The 21,120-nt window shown below is 34.4% G+C and overlaps 1 protein-coding gene across 3 annotated transcripts in view; it reads right to left on the bottom strand.

The window, feature by feature from the left end:
• Window positions 1-21,120, bottom strand: part of CSMD3 (CUB and Sushi multiple domains 3) — a gene marked incomplete at both ends in the record, with an annotated part of 1,156,743 nt that overhangs the window by 690,471 nt on the left and 445,152 nt on the right. The window lies entirely within an intron of this gene.

Genomic DNA, 21,120 nt, shown 5'->3' with positions numbered 1-21,120 from the left:
AAGTTTAATCATCTTATTAGTTATTGTAGAAACCATGGTTAAATCATTGCCTAAATTTACCCATTCTAAGTTGGTTGTAAATGTGAATAAAACTTCATGACTTGAATACCAATTATTGTGGTCTACCATATCAATCACATTGCTTTTCTAGAATGTGTAGGTAATTAGACATGCTTTGAATATCTATTTGTATTTGTAAATATGTTTATGCTTATGTCTATAAACTTGTGTGATTATTTTTCATACAGAGCATATTCTATTTTGGGGAATTTAAAATGTCATACCATTCATTCTTTAGCTAGTTGCTATTTGAATTTGTTTCTCCTTTCACTGAAAATGAACTTCTTACAATTACATTTTTTGTGTGTGTGTGTGGGTCTGTGGATGGAACCCGGGGCATTTGACCTGCGAGCTATACCCCCTGCCCTATATTTTATTATTTTTGAAACAGGGTCTCACTAAGTTTCACAGGGCCTCCCTAAGTAGCTGAGGCTGTCTGCAAACTGCAATCCTTTGGTCTCAGCCTCTGGAATGCAGGAATTACAAGTGTGCACCACCACTCCCAGTTTACAACTGCCATATTAAAAATCCTAATTGCCAAGGGTAATAAATGTGTTTTTTAATAAAAAGCTGACCATGCATTTTCTTTTCTAATGAATGATAACCTACCAGCAAAAACTAAACTCTAGGTTCCTTAAAGTGGCAATTAAAGCCCGCCATCAGTAAGTCTCCACCAGTTTCTCTGCCTTATCACTCACTGATGTCCACATATGATGAAAACCTCCAGTAGCCAATCTTCTCTGCACACTCCAGGCTGTTCTCCATCTGCAGTACTCTCTCTGTCCCCTCTGCCTGGAGAACTTCACTGCCACTTTGGTGCTCAGGCTGTGCCCTAACAGCTCCTGAGCTGGTTAGCTAGTCATTCGGGAGAATTTTATGATGCCATTTGTCTTCTAAGTTGATTCCTCTGAAATTATGTGTAGGGCACTTTTAAAAGAAACATAATCATAGAAAGGGAGACCAGAAAGAAAATAACTCAACTAGCTAGCATAAGTATTGGCAAACTATTTCCTGCAGGTAAAATCTGTGGTACTGCCTGTCTTTGTACTGTCCCAGAGCTCAAAAATGGACTTTAAATGTTTAAATGGTTGAAAAGAATCACACAGTAACCATTTTTCAGATGTAAAAATTATATTCAAACTCCATTGAAGACATATATAAGCTTTTGTTGGAACAAAACCATACTCTCATGTATTATTCTCCTATTTATAATGTTAGAGTTGAGTAATTGTAGTGGAGACTCTAGCCCCCCAAAGTATAAAGTATATCCTATTGGGGGATGCCCTTTTCATATTAAAGCTTGCATATCTATAGGCTAGAGTACAAAGGACAAGAACTTGAAATGAAAAGTGACATGGTCAAGGACACGGGGTTTAGCATCGGGAAATAATCTGTAGACTTTAGAATCTAGTCTCATTGGAAAACATGTTCTTTTCTTTTTTTTCTCTCACTGTCTTTTTTAAAAGTGGTTTAATTAGTCACAGAAAGTGGAGGATCATATGTTTTCTGTCATATGAGGAAGATAGGGAGGAATCTGGTTATCAGAAGAATTTCAGATAATGGAAGAGAAACTCCAGTGGTGCCAGGAAGGAGGTCTAGAGGAGGAGTGTGTCTATTGGGGGTAGGGAGATTGAGAATTCAGTGAAGAAATCACTTCTATTGACATTATGTAACTGCGGGTGAGTGCCAATGTCAATCTCAATATCCTTTATGGGGAAGGAGGGAAGTGGAGAGGGAGCCAGGGGAAAGCCCACCAAGTGCACCGTGCATGTATGTCATTAGCTCTATGAACTCTATTATGATATCAGAATATGGTGCACCAATCAAAGTATCTAAAATAAAAATAGGACTTTTGGGAAGATGGCAACCGAGGGAAGCAGAACCTGAGTCCTGCTGACATCTGATTTTCATTGCCTCAGAAACAACATTCTACAAAGCCCAAAATACTATCAGTAGAGGAATAAAAACAATAGATACAAGTGACAGGGAAAAAGAAGATTAGAAGACTGATCAGTAAACGGAAAAGAAACCCGCCCGCTTGCTGGCAGTGGGCACCGTGGTGGCACCATCTTGCCTCACAACACCTGAATCCAGAGATGAAAAGGAAAACCAAGGACCTGAAGGAGCAGCTTCAGACCATCGGAGTTGTAAGCTTTCAATTCTTCTTGCACAAACACCAGCTACAACCTCCAGCAGTGGTTGCCAAGCTCGCCATACCCTCCAGGGATCCAGAATGCAGCTCAACACCAGAAAAGAAACCTGCCTGCTTCGTGGCCGAGGGTGCTTCAGCGTTATGGTGCCGCCATCTTGCTTAACTGCACCTGACTCCAGGGATGATCAGGAAAACATCAAAGGACCTGAAGTGAGCAGCTGAATATCATTAGAATTATGGGTCATCAGTTTCTCCTGTGCAAATACCGACTACAAGTTGCAATGGTGGTGGCCAGGCTCACCGCGCCCAGAGATCCAATAGAGAAAATCAACAAAACCAAAAGCTGTTTTCTCAAAAAGATTAACAAGATAGATAAACCACTAGCAGAAAAAAAAGAGACAATTAACCCAATTTATAAAGAGAAGTAAATGGAGATATCACTATGACAGTGTAAAAATCCAGAGCATTATCAGAAACTACTTGGAAAAACTATACTCCAACAGAAGGCAAAATCTGGACACATACGAAAATCAGTCCTTAAAATCATTTGGAACAACAACAACAACTAAAAAACAGAATATCAAAAGTAGTTATCAGCAACAAAATCCATGCAGGAATATTCACAATACCTGACTTTAAACTATACTACAGGCCATTGTAATAAAAGCAGCATGGTACTGGTACAAAAACAAATGGAGCTGAATAGAAGACCCAGAAACAAATGCATACACTTAACAGCCAATTGATTTTTGACAAAGGAGCCAAAAACATACACTGAAAAAAAGATAGCCTGTTCAACAAATGGTGTTAGCAAAACTGGTTAACCATATGCAGAAAATTGAAAATTAATCCCCCTTTCCCACCCTGCATAAGAGTCAATTCAAGATGGATCAAAGACATGGAAATCAAACTAGAGACCTTGAGGCTCCTTGAAGAAGGCATAGATCCAACACTGCAACACATAGGTACAGATAAAAACATTCTCAACAAGATCCCAAAGGCACAACAAACTAAAAGGTGAATCAATCAAGAGCCAAGAGAATGGGAGATGAATTTTGCCAACTACTCCTCTGATAGAGGACTAATATCTAGAATATACAGAGAACTCAAGAAATTCAGTATTAAGAAAACAAATAACCCAGTAAAAAATGGGCAAGTAAATTAAATAGACACTTCACAAAGGAAGAAATTCAAATGGCCAATAAATGCATGAAAAAATGTTCAACATCATTGGCAATCAGAGAGATGCAAATCAAAACTACCCTGAGATTTCACTTAAGTCCAACTTAAGTGTCAATCATTCAAAACACAACAAATGCTGGTGAGGATGTTGAGAAGTGGGAACTCTAAAATATTGTTGGTAGGATTGAAATTAGTGCAACAACTTTGGAAAACAGTATGGAGGATCCTCAGAAGAATGGGAACGAACCTACCATATCATCCAGCAATACCACTTCTAGGTGTCTACCCAAAAGAAAGAAAACCAAACTACCAAACTAATGCACATGTATCTATATTCATAGTTTCATAATTCACCATTTCAAATTATGGAACCAGTCATCAATAGATGAATGGATTACAAAGAGTGGGATATGTACACAATGGAATTTTACTCAGCCATAAAGAAAAACACAATTACATTATTTATAGATAAATGGATGGAACTGAAGGACATTATGCTAAGTGAAATTAGTCTGTCACAAAAAACAAGAAATTGGATGCTTTCCCTAATATGTAAAAGCTAGGAAGAAATGGGTCATAAGAGGAACTCTAGATAAAGAAGGAGATTCTATAGATGAACAAATTAGGTGATCTTTAAGAAATATATCAAAGTCAATCACTAAGCCAAGCATGAGATTAAACTAGAAGCATTCAGTGAAAAACAGTGTACAAGAAAAATAAGAGGGAGGGACCCTTCTAGAGCTGTTAGGAGAGCAATTTTCTACTTCAATTTTTTGCCTTAGGTAAACATATATGATACTAAGTTATATTCTGTGCAGTCACAAATATAATGAATTCCACTATTACATATAATTTTAACAAACCAATAAATATTTAAAAATAGAAAATATAAAAGCATCATATATGACATTTTTGGTAAAAAAAAACATGTGGAGGTTTGCTAGATCTGTTTTATGATTCAAAATATTTATTTATATTTGGTGATAAAATACTAAGCATATAGAAAATAAGTATCACCAGAGTGACCTCAATAATATATTTAATATTTTTGAAAATCAATTGACTCTCTAAATTTAGCAACTTAATAGAATAAGTAATTGCACACTAGAAAATCTGAAATTATTTTTACCCAAATGAGACTCAGCATGAAGAAATTTTATAGGGATTTTTTGTGTGTTTTATAAGTTACAGAAGTGATTATAGCCGGGCATGATAGTGCACCTGTGTAATCCCAGTACTTGGGAGGCTGAGACAGGAGGATCATAGATTTGAGGACAGCTTCAGCAAGTAGTGACATTCAGCAACCTAGTAAAACCCTGTTTCAAAATAAAAAATAAAATATGGCTGGGAGTGTAACCTGGAAGTAGAATTCTTCTGGGTTTAATCCCCAGTAACACACACAATTTTTTTAAATACACAAATAATTAAAATTATGATTTTTTTTTGTGGTACTGGGGTTCCTGGAAGCCCTTCTACCTCCGGGCTACACTCCCAGACCTATTTTTACATTTTTATATTTGGAAACAGGGTCTCCTAAGCCAACGCGCGCGGCTGGCTTCGAACCTGCGCGATCCTCCTGTCTCTGCCTCCCAAGCGCGGGGATTACAAGCGTGTGCCACCACGCCCGGCAAAAATTATATTTTGAAAATGAAAAAAAATTGAAAATTACTGTAGGTTCTATACAAATAACAGTTTATGTCTAATTCCAAAATTTTACTTATTTATTATTCAAATTAATACTTTTTGCCTTGCTTCCTATAAAAACAGAATAACTGACACCTTATGAAAGGGTCATTCATCTGATTTTGGATCAATCCTTTCCTCTTCTTATTAATTGTATCATTAATTATTCTTTTGAATATTCAACTTCTCAACTTAAGCTCAAAATAAAAGTGATAATACTGAGGTAGACAAGAAAAAAAGAAAAAAAAAACATAGGTAAAAAGAGACAAAAGAAAGAAAAAGGAGATTTACTCTAACAGCTTGTGCTAAAGTTCCTCATATCTTCACTCCATAGGCCAGTTTTCCTCTCCAGACTGCCACCCCCAAATTTCTTTAAAATCTGTAGATTTTCATTCACCATTAAAGTTGCTAGAGAGACCCTGACTAATGGAAATTGCCCTGTGCAATGTTAACTAACCCACACAATGTACTAACCAAAGGGAGATGCTATATTTTAAGAAACCTATAATATCAGGTACATTTCAAAAGTTACCTATCAGAAAATGAAGACATTAAATTTCATGAGAACAGAGGACACACTAAAAGATCTGTGAGTGACCACCAAACTATGTAACCCCACAAACGTTCCCATGCGCCCCCTCATGGTTTCTTTTAAAAGAAGAGCCTGAAACCCTAAAAGATATTATCTCACTCTTAAGAGAGCTTGTGTTCTCCCTTGAATATGTTAGGAACACATTTTAGGGAAGTACTAAATAAATACTCCGGAACATCAAGTAACTTGGTAAGGTACTTTACTTCTGTGTAGACGGATGCACACACATCGTAAATGGGGGGGGGGGGTTGTGGTCCAAGCCACTGTCCAGGCCATCCGGGCTCCTATTTATCCTCCTGACACATAGCCCACAATGTCATTCCCCCATTGGCTGGGGAGAGACCTCACAATCTAATCCTGTGGGCTAGTTTCCCACTGGGAAAGTTTCTTCTTTTTCTTCCTTTGGAAGAAAGGAGAAATAGGAAACCTATACTTCTGGTAGTGGGACATACAAATACGTGTGCCAGAAAGTTTCAAAATAGATTCCTAAGGTATTGCTACAAAATGAATAATGGTCAGTTTTTATATGACCTTATAACTTCTTTAGAAAAAAATCACTCTATTTTCTTATAAATGCATACTTGTTTTCCTGAATATCACTTCAAGCACATTTCAAGGACCTCATCTTCCTAAGCTGATACCCTCCTCTCCCAGAGCACCTCAGGCTCCCCCTGGAACACTATTAACCCAGTTACTTATACATTGTAGAAATTATATATTTCTAAATTTATCTGTACTGAATAAATGATTATCTTATTTTCATAACATGTGTCTCTAATTTGATGAGTATTGCCAGATAATTTAAAGGACTTTTAACTCTTACCAAACTTTCATGCAAAGGAAAAAAAACAATGCTGATTTTCATCATCCTTATAAAAGTAAGGCCATTCCTTTGCATAGCCAGTGTCAAAAGCACCAAGACTACATCAAAAGGAAAGAGGATCCAATTTCTCATTCCACACCTCTGTATTGTACATTTCATTTTTGTTTGTTTGTTTGTTTTTATTTTTTTATTGGTGCATTATATTCATACATCATATTGGGGTAAAAAACTTGTGTGGACATACATGTACACATAACCGATTTAACCCCTCCCCAATTCCCACCCCATTCTCTCCCCCTATTACTCTTCCTGCATTTGGTCTTTGTACTTGTACAATCTCAGGTAGACCAGTAGTATGGCACTTCAGGCTAAATTCTGTCACAAGGAGAAAATTATTTTTATTATGGTTTTATTTTCTGTATTTGTAAATATCTATGAAACATAGCATAATACATTAAACAATTGAGCAATTCTGAAAAGAATGGTTTGTTAAAATGCAAATTAATGAGGAAAGTACATTAGTGTAGACTTTAATGTAAGAACAGAGGGAAGTGCATTAGCTATTTGAGATTTAATGCAAGAACAGCTCTTTATTAAGTAGACAATTAAGCTCAAAGGAAAAGCCACTAAAAAAGAGTTATAATTCAGCCGTTTGTGGTGACACATGTTTGTAACCCCGGTATTTGGGAGGCTGAGACAGGAGGATAGCAAGTTCACAGCCAGCCTCAGCTACTTAGTGAGGCCCTCTGCAACTTAGTGAAACACTGCTTCAAAATAAATAATAAAAATAGGGGTAGGGGGATAGTTCTGAGGTAGAATGCCCCTGGGTTCAATACCCAGTAAAACATACACACACACACACACACACACACACACACACACACACACAGCTATAAATCCATAACTTCAAAAGAAAAGACAATGGTTATTATCATAAAGTCCTTCTCAGAAGCCTCCAAAATTAACTGGTTGTTCTCACATTCTCAGAATCCTTGAAAATCCTTGATATTACATGTGACTATATATATATATATATATATATATATATATATATATATATATAATTTTTTTTTTTTGCCGGTACTGGAGATGGGGCCCTTCTCCCTCCAGGCTATACTCCCAGACCTATTTTATATTTTATTTGGAAACAGGTTCTCTTAAACCAGTGAGACTTCAAACCTGCCAGATCCTCCTCTCTCCGCTTCCCAAGTGCAGGGATTACAAGTGTGCACCACTGAGCCCAGCTACACCTGACTAGATTTTAATACTTTTTAAATTTTAGTATAATTAAGGAAAATAAAAGCTAATAATTTTATTTTTATCATTATATTTCCCGTTTTGGAACTTATCAAGTAGTTCAATGACATCCTATGATTTTATTTTTTTGCTACTGTTTTAATTTTTGTTGTTTTATTTACACCATTCATTAGGTCAAGTTCTATGTCTGATTAATTATATTTTAAGAGCTCTTCAGTGCAGTATTATGCATAACTACTTTTAAATAACACGTAAAGTATTGTACATACCTGTTCTGTTTTGTAAAATTAAAAAGCACATATCAGGATAATGATATTTCTTAATAGAAAAAAGAAATAAATTGGTAAGTTGTATTTGAAGATTACTGTGAAAAAGGATGAGGAAGTAATGTGCTAATATTAAAAATTTCACAGTATGCACACATTTAAGTGACAAAATATAATTTTAAAAGATTAAAAATATAATTTTAAAAGCTTAAAATATTTTCTATAGCAAGAATATTTTAAATGTTAAAAAGTTAAAATATTTGAGAGTAATATGCCTTCCAAATAGCATCATTAAAATTATGTAATATGTTTGACATCATTTTTATTGCTAAAAACATTGGAAAAAAGAGAGTTGGGTAAAGGGGTTAGGGATTAGGATCTGGTTGTGATTATATAATATCTGTGAATCAAAATGTAAAATGAGATAGGTACAAAGTCTAAGGCCTGAAAAATTTAGGTTAATAGACATTTTAGTGGTTTTTATCATTTCATAGTGAGGTTTAGAAGTTCATAGTGCATATATTCATAAAATATCTCTCATATAAGTACATCAAAGGGAAGGTCAACATCACATCCTTGAAAAATTAGTGCTAAATATTGCCATGGATACGCCAATCTCCCTCTCACCATTCTCTCACTTTATAAAGTAGTGATTAAGTACTATAAGGATAATTACTGTTAAACTTTGATATTTTAATATTAGTAATCCATTAGTTTAAAAAATAAAAGCCCCCAATAACCATGCCTCATTTTTTAAGACCTGTCAGGGAGGAATACACACTTTAAGTGGAGGCTTAAATTGTTAATTTTGAATATACCTCAGGGTATATTCAAAATTTTCTAAAGATAAATGAAATAAGCCTCATGATACTCAATGTTATAAATTTCAAAAAAGACTACAGTTTTTTAATCATAGAAAAAAATTTAAAAGACTATTAAAATTAGTATTTGAATAAAGCATTCTAGTTTACAAAGCACCTTCTTTTAGAAAATCTCATTTGATCTACTCCTGTAAGCGCCATTTATTCCATCACCAAAGCAATAAAAATATACAAGTGTAACCTACAAGGTCCTTTGTGATTGATATTTGAAGTGCAAAGACTGATGAACACAACAACTACCCAATTGTGAGTTGCTCAATGATTTATAGATTGGAATGACCACTTAGTCTGAGCCCTTACTACTCACATTTAACATTTACATCTTGAATCCTACAGAGAGATTCTGACAATAAATCTTGTCAGGTTATCATTCATGACCTATCCTTGCATAGGTCATAATGAAAAGTTGGGATGTTAAGTTTCTATTGCCATCTTAGTACTTAGTGCAAAATAAACGCATCTTTTCAGTTTATCAGCATGATAGCCCACTGAGGACACTTCTGAATAGAATAAATTAGATTGTCCCTAGGTTATATTCTATTTTTTAAATTTTTATTGGTGCATTATATTCATATAGCATATTGGGGTAAAAAAAAACTTGTGTGTACATAAAAGTACACATCACTGATTTAACCCCTACCCAATTCCCACCCCATTCCCTCCCCATCCCTCCTTCCCTTGCTTGGCTTAGTGGTTGACTTTAATATGTTTAAGTACATTGTGTGTTTTAGAGATTTTCCTTCTTCCCCCCTCCTGTCTCCTCCTTTAGTTTGTCTTGTTTGCTCCTCTTGGTTATATTCTAGTGTAACACTCTATGAATCAATCTACACTTTATTAAAACAAAATCTGCCAAAACAAATATACCTCAGATGCTTCATCATGATATTGTGCTGTTGAGCCACTTTGATGAATAAAAAGTGTCCAACTTAAAAGTTAGGAGTGTTTAACTTTTAAATCATTCTCATTTGACATAATGACTTTCTATAAGGGAGTTCCTCTAATATGTGTATCATGAAAATTAAGTAATCCAAATTAATTTACAATTAATATTTCTGCTTATATTAAAAATGTAGCAGTAAAAAATATGAAGCTAAACACAAATAGTGCTTTAATTGAAGTTGAACTAATCTCAGTATCAATTTTTGAAATCAAATAGGAGGTTAGGGAGCAGGGAGTAACCAAACATAACTTCTGATATTTTTCTTTTTCCTCAGTTCTACAATTCAGGAAGAAAATATCTAAGAATAGATATTGTACAAAAATACAAATAGTTGTAAATAATATTCTCAAATGATCTCTGATGTTAAGGAGTATCTCTGTAATTCAGAAATGGCCTATAGATTTTTTAATTTTGAGAGAAAAATAATCCTAATCCTTCTACATGAGCATAACATATAATGAATACTTTAAATTGTTCATTGCAGCTTTGCCAGGTACTGTTAGAGAAGGCACAGTGTTGCACCTGCCCACTTCCCATTTTCCTATATCTTTCCCACAAACTAGAAGGTCAGTTGGAGATTAAAAGTAGAAATGGAGTGTGTCACACTCTAATCTTCTGAATCACAGATCAGAGTTCTTTTATATAATGGTTTCTGTGTAAGCAGAAATAAGTAAGTCAATATGGTGGCACAAGCCTATAATCTCAGTATTTAGGAGGCTGAGACAGTATGATTGGAGGTTTAAGGAAAGTCTCAGCAATTTAGTGAGAGATTCTCAACAACTTGATGAGACTGTTTCAAAATAAAAATAATAATAGTAGTAATAATAAAATAAAACTGGAGGCATAGCTCAGAAATAGAATTCTACTCGGTTTAACCTCTGGTACCATAAAAATTTTAATGAAAAGTTCAAAAAAGAAGTGAGTAGACTATTAAAATTATTATCATAATTAAGAAATTAACCTTAGAGTGCTGAAAACCAAATATTACATATTTTACATTTTAAATGTTTCATATTTTATTCGTAATCAAATTGGAATTCCATATGTCAGTAGTACTGAGTCTAAGATCATGAGATACTTGGTGGTTTTCCCCTGAGAAGAAGGAAAATCTAAGAGACATAACTGGTATCCATTGAAAGAAAGAAGATGCTATGAATAGCAGACAGGCTACATGGGTATGCTGAGCAGATGGGCAATGGCCTTTTATGAGTCACTGGGATATAGATTGTTGGAGGGAAAGACTGTATCTTAACTTTTATTTCCTACATCCTAGGTCTAGCCAGTAGACCATGAAGTTTCTATGTAACTTCATGGAGGATATTTACTGAGGATATTAATGAAAGGACACACAAGATAAATAAGGAAATCCAGCTTGGATTTTATTCATGTTACCTGGAAATTTTTACTGTAGTTTTACAGTATAATTAAAAATACCATACAGATTTTGTCTTCCTTATAGCCTAAATTTATATAGTTCCCAAACTCTTGCTGAGGCTCACATTCAGGATGCTACAATGTAGTGTGTGTGTGTGTGTGTGTGTGTGTGTGTGTGTGTGTGTGTGTGGTGTGGTACTGGGGATGAAATCCAGGGGCATTCTAACTCTGAGCTACATCCCCAGCTCTATTTGTTATTCTTTATCTTGAAACAGGGTCTGAGTAGCTGAGGTTGCCCTGGAATTACTAGTGTGTACCACCAAAAACACAGATATTTCCTGTGCACTACACAATCTACTAGTTTGAGAGCGTTTACATTATCAACACTAGACCACTATATTATTTTCAGTGACACCTCTTTGTGATCCTGAATTTTTAGTAGTTGGTATAACAAAAATAAAAAACATATCATTTTATTGTGGTTATGAAAAGAGGAGGATGATAATCTAATTGCAAGTTTTGAGAAGTTTTGAAGTATTTTTAAAGTGCTAAGTTTCTAAAATGCAAATTCTTAAATTGTTTAGACACAACTAGAAAATAAATTAGAGTGTTAGATATTTCTTTGGACCTGGAAGCCCCCCCAAAAAAAATAGACACTTGAGGAACTGTGTGTGTGTGTGTGTGTGTGTGTGTGTGTGTGTGTGAGAGAGAGAGAGAGAGAGAGAGAGAGAGAGAGAGAGAGAGAGAGAGACTTCATTACATGAAAACACTATACCACATAATATGAGTTCATTTTAAGGTGATGATTAACAATATACTTACTTTTACATTGTAGTAGGGTTTTATTTTGTGTGTGATTGTGTGTGTGTGTGTGTGTGTGTGTGTGTGTGTGTCTATGTATGTGTGTTTTGAGACTGGGTTTTACTGTTTCCCAGGACGGTCTCCAGTTCTTGGTCTCAAGTGTTCCTCCAACCTCAGCCTACTCATTATCAAGGATTACAGGCATGTACCACCACACCTGGCTAATGCAATGCCTTACTAAGCGTGTCTCAGGGGCCATCAGCATTAACATACTCCAGGGATCTTATTATAATATGTTTTGACCAAAACTTTTAAGTCTGAAGGCAAAGCCCAAGACACTGATTTTTTATGCAGTAGTTTGGAGATAATTCCAATGAATTATGAGTTTTAAAAATTAATTAATTGCTAGCTGGGTGTATGAATCTGGTGGGTCTAGTAACAGAGTAAACACCTGCTTAAGTACATTTTAGAAGTAACAGCTATTGCTAGGTATCATGCACAAAGCTGGACAGATGTTACTTATTTCTTTTGGGATACAGCTTAAGATCCTTGGGATAGACAATTAGTCTCACTCATTTTCTGGTTTCTTTCCACCTTTTCTCCCCTATATCATATTCTGTGCAGCCAACTCCACCTCGGTGTCATACCTACCTAGGTGCCCCTTCCCCATACTCCCATTTATTCACAAGTAATTTGAAAACATTTATTCATTATCAAATTATTCAACATACATTCATTTAAAGTTTATGTATTAGTTACAACCTCAAATATATTACAGACAAAAAGGGGGGAAAGTTAGTGAATTAGTGTTTGTTTGGCTATAGTTATTTTTATTTTCTCTAAATACTTTGCAGATTCAGCAAAAGAGAATGTTTAATGACCATGATTATTGTAACAGTCACTATATGTTAGGTTCTAGGCAGAAAGAGAGAAAGAAGAGAGAGAGAGAGAGAGAGAGAGAGAGAGAGAGAGAGAGAGAGAGAGAATATGAGAAGAGAAATAGAGAGATCGTGGTACTAGTGATTGAACCAGGGAGCGCTATCACTGAGCTACTCCCTCAGCCCTACTTTATTATTTATTTCGGAACACAGAGTCTCACTAAGTTGCTGTGCACAGGATTGAATTTGTGACCCTCCCGTCTTAACCTCCTGTGTAAAAGATTATAGGTTTCATCATCGTGTCCAGCTCAAAGAGAAAGAGGATGAAATACTGGAAGCACATATGAGACTTCCCCAAGTGTCTATAAAAATGTGCATGTATGGCTCTACCATCTTGTACCCCATTAAGATGTATGGCTATAATGCGCCGAATTTAAAAAAGAAAAAAAGTGTGCAGAGTTTAAGTACTAGGGCCAATTATTAATATTCTCCCCTTGTTAGATTGCCTAATTTGAGTATTTCTAAAAGTCACATATCCTAAATGTCCTATCAACTTAGACAACATAACAGTGGAGTGGCTCTTAAAAACCAGCTTCCACTATTTCTTCTATTTATTTACATAATTTGCAATAGATTTATTTTCATGGGAGTGAGCTTTTACATGGTACTAGTTTACTGAACAGTTTCAGACCCTTGTGACAGAGGAGCATCTGTGCTTTCATTGCACATTGTTTTCAGAAATAACTCATTTGTCTTCTTAAAGAGCCTTCTCAGAGAAGCCAGAAACACCTTTCTGTAAGGACAACAACAACATGATAAATTTCAATTGAACTGTTCTTAAAGAATGATGAACAGTGCTGGTTTGTTCAAATTTAAAACAGCAAGATTTCCTTAAGCATCTACATTCTGCTATGTTTTGTTTTAGTGATGAAAAATAATAGTATCTTCTTGTAATATATAGAATAAATACTAGTTGGGTGATAAGATAAACACACAAGTAAATATTATACAATTTAAATGAGCAAAGGCTGTGTAGATAAAAGCTATGAGAAAGGATAAAAAACCAGTGTCAATACAACCAGGCCCAGTCCTAGCAATGTAATCCACTCCTCACTCCCAGTCTACAGATGGAACATTTTCCTCATTTCTTTAGTTTCCGTGGCAGCTTTCCTAGTTGGCTGCAGGACACCCCATGTGAGACTTATGCCAAGGGAACTTTCATCACATTCCAAAGAAAGGACAGTAAAATGAAAATGGCTCAACTTCTAGCACCTCACTGAGTCTTCTTTTTACCATTTTTAACAAAATGTAGATTTTTCAGATCTACATTGGGCTAGTCTTGATTGACAGAATGTGTAATTTAGTTTCTAAGTTGATCCTGATTAAGGAATAAGAGGAGAAAGGTGATTCAGGAAAAGAACAAAACTTGATAGACAAGGTGGCTAGACTTAAGCTATTTTTTAGCCGTTGAAATACAAAAGGGGTTACAAGGGTTACAGAAGAGGTGGTTACCGTGATTAAAGGAATTAAATCTGAAAAAATTAACTTAGGAATGGAGAAGTAACTGGTAATCAAAGACATGGTTCCATGTGGTAAGGAAGCACATGCCAGAAATACGGCTACTCTTCAGAAAAGCTTCCTTAGCAAGTGTGAATAGACAGAACACCTTGGAAGAAATTTATGTATTAATGTTTTCTTTGCAATTATCAAATTAGATTTGTAAATAAAGGTAGCAGCATGTTTTGAAAGCTCATGTTAAGAGAACAGATGATATGTCCACATTCAAATGTGTCATGAATCTGATTATAGTTTTCTTGAATATAGATAGAAGTGTTTCAGTGTCATCAGAGTAATAGCTTGCTTTCTGATGAGGAATATATCTGTGATTTAATAATTAAAATGAAAATCCAAAATTTGGAACAACACTACTCTTTGCTAAAGGAGAGAACAAATTCCTTTCCTGGTATAGTGAAATCTCTTTTGTATCATAAAAACTCTCCTTTCTTCAATTTCTTCTGCTTTTGACAGAGAAGACATCAAATAAAACCTTTCTGCAGAAGAAAAAAGTCTATGAAAGGTAAAGATCTCACAAGCTGGGGTTTCACAGACATTTGGTTGTAATTTTAAGGAACATTTAAATTTTTAATTTATTTTTCAGCACAGAGATTCTGCCAGCTTTTATATCTCTTTGGCAGCATCTCTCTCTTTAAAAGCCTGTTATGTTCCACAGGCATTTTAAATTAGAAACAAAGCTTTTAAGACTTCAAAACACAGCTGCTGGGGCTCTCACCTTGGAGATTAGAACATAAAATGGTAAGCAAAATACAGCAAATAAGATATCTTAGTTTTTCAAGGATTTTCTTAAAGATTTCCTCAGTGATTACAAAAATATTGATTAACTGCATAAAAGAGTGTTCCGGTTTTGTAAACTCCCATCTGTATGTCATTTAGTATTATGATGAGTTTGAGGTTGTGCTGCCAGGTCATTGGGTGAGAGAAATTAATGATAAAAATGCTGAAGATTTGTGCTCTTTCAATAAATTCAGCTTGTTAAACTTATCTAATGCCCTTTGTCAAGCATACAGAAATATAAATGATCCTGTATCCGATTCTCATTATTTTATACTTAAAAGAGTTTCTTTAAGACTACAAAGTTTCCTAAGTGTTATAATGCAGTTACACAAAATACTAGGAGATTTAGGAAAACGAGAAAAACTTCCTGAAGGTATTGAGTATTTAAAGAATATGTAGAATAGCACAGGGAAAAATGTTACAGAGGACATTCCAGGAAGAAGAAACAACACAACCAAGTGAATCCAGAGAAAATCAGTTACATTCGAGGTAAGCCTTGTGGCATTGCCGCTACGTAGAATATAGACGGAAGATAAATCTGGGCAGAGTGGAGATATTTAGAAGCATTTTAAGTGAAAAAGTTGAGTGGTTTTTGTATAAATAGGCCACCGAAAAGCTCTGTTGGTATTTAAGTTAGAAAAAGATGATTGTAGATGTTATGTTATGACTAATTTGGCAACAACATATGTATGTATATGAAGAGGAAGAACCTGCAGCTGTGAAATCTGACTGTAATTGTCTGAAAATATGTAAAGGGTGAAGTAAGATGGCAGTCGTGGAGCTAAAGATGAAGAGCTGGCCATGTATGTAGAAATAATACATATTTCTTAGTATTTTTTAAAATTTTCTTTCTTCAAAGTCCTCATTTACAGAGATTACTTGCACAGGAGAAGAATGGTCTGAGGTGGTAATCAGTGTTCTAGAGAAAGGTTTTAATATATTATTAAAATAACATGTATATGAGAAGATACATATAGAAGTATATATAATATTACTGTTTATATGGCTTTTCTACTGAATATTTAAGTTGTTTTCTTACTGTGAAATGTTTAAAGTTTTTCGGGGTATATTTTTGATACTTTTTTTTTTTTTTTTTTTTTTGCCTACAAGGGATAAAACCCAGGGGCATTTTACCTACAAGCTAAACGCCCATCCCTATTTTTTATTCTCTATTTTGAAATAGGGTCTCACTAAGTTGCAGAGGGCCTCACTAAGTAACTGAGGCTAGCTTAGAACCTAGAATCCTCCTATCTCAGTCTCCCAAGTATTTGGATTACAAGCCTACGCCATCACACCTGGCTTGATACTTCTTTATCAGATTTGCAAACATTTTCTTCCAATCTGTAGCTTTTGCTTTCTTTCTCTTTACAGTATCTTTTGCAGGATAGAAGATGTAATTTTAATAAAATACAAATAACCAATTTTTTTCTTTCATAGATTGTGCTTTTGGTGTTGTATAAAAGAACCAGAGTCATATTACCAGTGAATGTGCCTTTAACATGATAAGAATCCACAAAAAAACTAATTTCCAACTGGTATGATATAGGCACAGGATAAAAGTTAACTGTTAATTCAAGCCTGACTAAAACATATTACTTTATATTGAACTGATTTTTTCTTTTGTTGGTGATTTGTGTTTCTTTACCACCTTTCTCCTTAATATGTTTTGGGGTAATTCCCCTGCTCACCAGAATGATTATTGTTTTATTCTTTGGAAATACATGCAAAGTTGCTTTTTTTCTCCTATGAAACAAAAGAGTCCACAATTTCCTCAACTGCAGATTCTGAAGTATGATATGTTATAGCTGAAACTGACCTTGAAAGTCAATCTTATCATTCTTCTCTTAAAGATAATCCACCTTACACCTTGACTTGAAGATTTCTTTGCTTCGGATCTATGTTTCTAATCAGTGTACCTGAAATAATTATCAGCAATTTCCAAAAAGCACTGAGCTTTATCAAACTTTTGCAAATTTTTTTTTATGTTTGATCCCGGGATGTACAGTGATTGTAGATAAGAATCATATAAATGGATAGATTCATTATCATCAGTCTAAATAGGGCACTCACAATTATTTAGCCAGGCAACATTTCAGTATCAAGCTTGGTCTTCCACTCTTGGTAAAAATTATTTCCAATTTTTCTCTCAGTCTTAAACTTCCTCTCCCATCCATTCCTCTCTCTCTATACACACGTTTTCATTAGATGGCCTTGCTTGATGCAGCCTTATCAAATTAAAAGTATTCATGTGAGCTGTCTCATCTTGCCATCACAAAACCCGCAAGCCTAGGAGGTTCTCTTCAAAACTTCTGTATCTTTCTTTCTATTATATTAGAATAATTCCCCTCTATTTGTCCTTGAAATTCCAGTTGTTGTCTCCTATTAAAAATATATTCCTTTCCTATACATTCTTTCCTAAATCATCAATATATTCCTCAACATAGGATAATTTGTATTAAACAAAAAAAATTGCTTCAGTCTCTTGCATCTCTGAAAAGAAAGTTTCTCTTGAATTCCTAATGACCATTCAACTGCCTTATTTTTCTCCTTCATGTAACTGATGCCTAACCATATTAGCTATCTGAACTATCTTTATTCACCTTTCAGCTTATTTTAATGCTTTCAATCTCTGTCATCCCAGTGAAATCATTCTTAACAAACTTCCTGATATCCAATTTAAGAGACATCATAAGTCTTCATCATTTGGGTTTTTCAATAGCAATCAATAAATTCCCCCTACCTCTGTTGTAAAAGAATTCCTTCTGTGACTCAGTCACTCTCTTAGTTATCCTCTTGTCTGCCATGAGCATGATTGAATGGTTCCTTATATTCTATCAATTATTTGAACAGTATAGGTTTTCGGGCCTATGTCACAGGTTTTTCTTGTCTTTCTACATAATATATGTAATGGCATGAATTTGTGTTGCTTTAATATTCTTTATAATATCTACAAGCTTTCTCTGAACCTCAATTATGTTCATTTGCTAACCTGGAAATCGAAGTCATATGAAATTCACAACTTTAAAACACTTTTTTTTTTTGCCAGTCTGGGGATGGAACCCAGGGTCATCTGACTCTGAGCTACACCCCCTGCCCTATTTTTTATTCTTAATTTTGCAACTGGGTCTCACTGAGTTGCAGAGGGCCTCACTAAGTAGCTGAGGCTGTTGGCGAACCGAGATCCTCCGGTCTCAGCCTCTAGAATGCTGGGATTACAAGCATGTGCCACCACACCTGGCTAAAACATTCACATTTTCTCCTCAAATCTCTTCAGTCTCTTCTATTCAATATTGTAATGTACTCATCCACATGTTTTAAAGTATCCAAAATGGCTTATGAATTATTCCTTTTTCTTTTCTTTTTTCTCTAATGATCATTGAATAATGAAGATGTTTACCTTCAAAAGATGTTATGAATCTTTTTCATTGCCAACCTTATGGTCCATCTTTAGCCAATCTACTACAGTAGACTTCTAACTAAACTGGGTTTATACTGAAAATATAAGTTGGATCAGATCACCCTCTTACAACTCTTAATAACTTGCCATAATAGTTAAAATGGTGACATAAATGAGTAAAGTAGCCTAAAGGTAGCCATGGTGAGCCATTGAAAGTTTGTGCAGTCAGGCAGGAGTTGATGTTAACTGGTTCCAGCAATATTGCCATAAAAATGTTCAGTTAAGTAGCCAAATAGAACAAGAAAATAGTAAACTCGTGTGTGTGTGTGTGTGTGTGTGTGTGTGTGTGTGTGTGTGTGTTCATGTTGGCTTCTATTTAAAAAAAAAAACATAGTATGCTTAAAACAAAACATATCTCCAGTCCAGATTAGGCTGAATGACTACCAATTTACTTCCTCAGCAGAAGACATCTGGGTTCTCTATCTCTTCAATTTTATTTAATGCTGAATTTTATAACCAAGCTTCACTGATCTATGCTGTCTTAGCAGAGATCTTCAAGCTCTTGTTCAATGTAAGGCTCTTCCTTCCCAGAAGGCTAGACACATGTAATTTTACCAATATTAATAGGTGTGGGACCTTCTAATTAGAGTTGGTACTCACCATAGTCATCTTTATTCTTTTTCATAGAATCTTTTTTCTATTTTATTTTTTACTTCAGAATAACTTTCAAAATTTTTTATATCTCATAACTTGAAATCCACTGTACTTCAATGTAATTTAGCTCACTATATTACTATTATTTTATATTAAGTCTGTATGTTCAATAAACTACTTATATAACTATTAAACAGTGGGCTCAAGTAAATGCTGATAATATTTATTCTATATCTTATATCATGACACCTATTTTGAATAGAGTATTTATAGTGTCACAAACTGTATGATTATTATTCTGAATCTATTATCTCATTTAATGTTCTCAGGCCAGCAAAGTAAGCATTATTATCTCCATTTTTATATCTGAACAAATAAACTCTTGGGAAAAACCCTTATGCAAATGGGAAAAGGGGAAAGCTTGTTTGACTTCAAAGCATACTGTAATATCATGATCCAACCATGAAATTTTGAAATCCTGAAGCCATGGATAAAAATTACAGTCCCATCAATTTTTTTAGTCAAGTGAAGTTTCCGTGTCATCATTGTAAATTGGAGGTTAAATAACAAGTATGTGTTTGATTTTATAAGTAACAGAGAAGACGTGTAAAAATAATTACTTATTAAGGTGCTTACCACTTTGTAGTTTTTAAAGTATAATTGCTAACCATTAAGGCTGAGAGATTAGGTTGATTTTTTTTTTTTTTTTTTTTTTTTTTTTTTGGATACTGGGGATGGATCTCCAGGGCATTCTACCTCTGAGCTATTTTTTTTTAATTCTTTATTTTGAAGCAGGGTTTCACTGAGTTGCAAAGGGCCTCACTAAGTAGCTGTGGCTGCCCACAAACCACAATCCTTGTGTCTCAGCCTCCCAAATGCTGGGATTACAAGGGTGAGCCACCACATCTGACTAGATTTAGCTGATTTTGATAAAGTAACTTGGTTTATTGTACTTAAATTTTAACCAGATCCAAGTTCTTTTGAATTTCTATTTGGTGTATTTCTTCAAAAATTTTTATTTGTTTTAAATTTGGAGGAGGAATAAGTTCTATAAATACTGTAGAAATATAAAATTATATTCAGATTAAAATAGCATTGCTTTCTATTCCAAGTATAGTGACTTTATCTCATTCTCAAAGACCCACAAGGACAAAATTTCCATAATTTCTGACAATTATCTTTTGTTTTTTAGAAATATTTCATTAAATATCAGCTCTACTTTATGCAAAAAATATATAGAAATAAAAACTATAAATGTACAGCATGTGTTATTATAAACCATATTGATTATAAACTTTATACTTTAAAATACAACTTAAAACAAAGGATATCTATGTAAAATAGGTATTTGTGGATTTCATAAAATATCATTTAATATTTTGATAGAAGGTTTTCTTGTTTTGGTTTTGGTAATATCAAGGATTGAACCCATGACCTTGCTCATGCTAGGTAAATGATTTAGTACAGAGCCATTTCCTTTACCTTTGCAAGAGATTCTTCATCTCTTGTGTGTAAGTTGCTATAATGAGAGAACTAATAAAAATTCCAGATTTTTAAAAAGTGTTATTTGAAAATAATTTCATGGCTTCCACAGTAAACTACATAAACAACTACATGGGCTGTTGGTTAATTTCTAACTAATAAAATAGGTACTAAGTTAATAATAAATATATAATTAATGTTTCAGTTATATTTCTAAAAATACAAAGAAGATGATCATAGAACACTTGTTGACAGGTTTCACATGCTTTCCCTTATTTGAATCTCATCACTGTATGTAGTTAATTTGCTTTACATGTTATAGAAGAGCAATTCTAGCAGACAGGAT

The sequence above is a fragment of the Muscardinus avellanarius genome, assembly GCF_963383645.1.
Source record: "Muscardinus avellanarius genome assembly, chromosome: 4".
NCBI lineage: Eukaryota > Metazoa > Chordata > Mammalia > Rodentia > Gliridae > Muscardinus > Muscardinus avellanarius.
The sequence above is the reverse complement of the archived record's forward strand: the minus strand, read 5'-3'. Positions and strand labels throughout refer to the sequence as shown.